Here is a 3245-nt window from a genome sequence, read left to right as displayed (position 1 = left end):
GGTGACGTGACAGGAAGCAATGCTTCCCTGAGCCCCGAGAGTCCCGAGAGCCCACCACAGCTGAGGGGTGGGGACTGGGGCCATAGGTGCTGTCAGCTGGGTAGGAGAGCTGACTCTGGTGACCCCATGTATGGCTGGCAAGTGACCTGAGAGGGTAGTCATTGTTGGAGTGAGGCCTTCCATTTCTGAAGTCTGGGGCCAACTGCAGGCAGATAGTGTCAGGATTGGATTAAATTGCCTGACATTAAATTGGTGTCAAGAATTGATTGTTGGTGAGAACAGACACAACTCAGGGGAGTAGGTAAGCTGAGCTGTGACTCACAGAGACCGTGCAGAGTAAAGCGGACTCGACCTCTATGTCGAATATGGCTTCATAGCTGCTCAGCTTGTTAAGGAGTTGCCTGGCTCTCAGTAGGTGCCGTGCTCAGGATGAAAACTCGTGGAGCCACTTCTATTAAGAGACTGGAGCATCTGAATCCGTGACAAACCTCAGCGTGGCTGCTGATGCCTGAAGCTCTTCATAAACTCTTAAGCACTTAACAAAAATTGTTAAGAAATTTGTTTGGTTAGTTTTCGGCTTTGTTTCACTTTAGTAGAAAATGTCTAAGAGACAATAACAGCAGGCAAGTGCTTAACATGCTCTAAATGGCAGGCTTGTCTGTAGCCCGATCGTAAGGTGGCACTTTCTTAATTGAGGTTACCTCCTTTCAGATGACTTTAGCCTGTGTTAAGTTGACATAAAACTAACCAGCACACTGCAAACATGAGGGCCCGTGTTCAGATTCCCCAGAACCTACATTAGGAGCCAGGCAGGGCTGTATGACTCAGTAATCCCAGTGTTGAAGGACAGGGTCTATAGATCCAGGGGGCTTGCCGGCCAGCCAGTCTAGCTGGACTGGCACGCTTCAGGTTTAGTCAGAGACTGTCTCAAAGAGTAAGGTCCAGTACAGCTGAGGAATGGCCTCCTACTCCAGCCTCTGGCCTCCATACTTGCTGGCACCGGTGAGTCCATACAGTACGTAAAAATTTAATTAATTAAAAAATTAGCAAATAAGCTACTATTGAGGGCTAGAGATGTAGCTCAGTTCGTAGAGTATTTGCCTAATGTGTACCAAGCCCTGGGTTTGGTCCCCAGAACCACATAAAACTGGTTAAAACTGGCTATGGGAGCACATGCCTGAAGCCCCAATACTCCGGAGATGGAGACAGAAAGACCAGGAGTTCAAGGGTCATCCTTAGCTACACAGGGAGTTTGAGGCCAACATGAGCTACATGAGACCCTCTTTTGAAAAGAAACAACAACCCACTATTGGCAAAGGGAACAGTCACAAAAGTACTCAGTGGGCACTTTGCTGTGCTGGAAATGCAATTGGAGCTGGCAAGGTTTGCTTTTGTTTCCAGTCAGACAGGGAGACAAAGTATTTTCTCAACTGTACCTGACCTCTCCAGGTAAAAACAATGTGTTGTTGAAATACTCAGAGCCACTGAAATGGCATTTGACCTGGAATTTAAAAAGAAAAAAAAAAAAATCAGGTTCCAATTACAGAGATAGGACAGGAATTCATGGCCTTGTCCCTCAGGCAGGGGGAAGGGGAGGACATGTACGCCGTGGGACTGTCCCTATGGTACAAACAGGAACTTAAAGCAGACGTGGATTTTTCCAACGCTTTGAAATGAGGGAAAGAGGGAGTAGAATCTTTTGTTCCAAAGAGTCACAGATGATCACAGGACAGAACATTAAAAAGATCCAGTGAATTTAAAACAAACAAAGACTGGCCTTGTGGACCCACTGACCTTTCCTTCGTGTTAGTTGGTGTGGGTAGCTCCCTAGAGTCTGAAAACACACAGCCATATGTGCTTGCCCACACATACATGGGCATGCATACACATGTATACGCACATTCACACAAGTACACACCTGTACAAACATACACATACATGAGCATGCTTGCACTTACACACACAGGCAGGCACAGAGGCACACACACACACACACACATGCACAGAAGTGTCCTCAGGGAAAAGTGATAGTCTCATTCTAAGAAGGGAATCATTGGGATAAAGATACAATTCAACCCTGGGTTCAATGTCCAGCACCATAAAACATTTTAAGTAGAGGAAAGCAACTGCTTTATTTGTACAACTGAACAGTTTGAAAAATCTGTTAAGAAATATTACCAGACTATGTTTCTTTTTTTTTTTTTTTTTTGGTTTTTCGAGACAGGGTTTCTCTGTGTAGTCGTGGCTGTCCTGGAACTCACTCTGTAGACCAGGCTGGCCTCGAACTCAGAAATCCGCCTGCCTCTGCCTCCCAAGTGCTGGGATTAAAGGCGTGCGCCACCACGCCCGGCCAGACTATGTTAACAATTAGCAATTAGTGTACAGTAAGAAAAATTCACGTCTGTGCACCTAAAACACTTGAGATCAACAATGATGGCAAACTGGGAAGCACAGTTCTCTGATTTAGAATCTATTCCAATGAAGAGAGCAGGTGGGTTTTCTTTTCTTTCTTTTTTTTTTTTTTTTAGACTCAAACAGGCTTTTATTATTCACATACTCGGTAGAAAACGGGGTTTAGTAAACAGGGTGGAACTGTATGGGAAGACTCTGGGTTGGCCCGATACTATTTACACGTGGTGGCAGCGCTGTTCGTCACATCAGGCACAGCACGTGCACTTGTCCATGGCACCTTTGCAGACACAGCCCTGGGCACATGTGGAGCAGCCCACAGGACAGCAGGAGCAGCAGCTCTTCTTGCAGGAGGTGCACTTGCAGTTCTTGCAGGCGCAGGAGCTGGAGCAATTGCAGGAGCCGCCGGTGGAGCAGGAGCAGTTGGGGTCCATTCGGAGATCTGGTGAAGCTGGAGCTACGGAGTAAGTGACGAGAAGGTAATCAGGCCGTTGAAGTCGTGGTGATGCTTAGAGGATGGCCTGCCCTCTTTATAGTCGTTGGACAGAGTCAGGGCGCAAAGGGTTTGCACCCAGCAGGCGGTTGCTCCAGCCTGCTGCGCATAGTCACGAGCCCTCAGAAGGTGGGTTTACAACACAGCTATTAAAAGTATAAAAACAGAAGCTGGGTATGGTGGCACACATCTTCTATTGTAGCTCTTGGGAGGCAGAGGCAGAGAAATCTCTGTGAAGATAAGGCCAGCCTGGTCTATATAGTGAGTTCCAGGACAGCCATTGGCTCTAGAGAGAGACTTTGCTTCAACACACACACACACACACACACACACACACACACAC

At 47.1% G+C, this 3245-nt stretch overlaps 1 pseudogene; it reads right to left on the bottom strand.

Moving 5' to 3' along the window:
• Positions 1–2633: 2633 nt before the first annotated feature.
• On the bottom strand, positions 2634–2903 carry LOC110307222 (metallothionein-1 pseudogene; annotated as a pseudogene).
• Positions 2904–3245: the final 342 nt, after the last annotated feature.

Source organism: Mus caroli, unplaced genomic scaffold (genome assembly GCF_978045245.1).
Source record: "Mus caroli unplaced genomic scaffold, Mus_caroli_1 scaffold_14, whole genome shotgun sequence".
Lineage (NCBI taxonomy): Eukaryota > Metazoa > Chordata > Mammalia > Rodentia > Muridae > Mus > Mus caroli.
The sequence above is the reverse complement of the archived record's forward strand: the minus strand, read 5'-3'. Positions and strand labels throughout refer to the sequence as shown.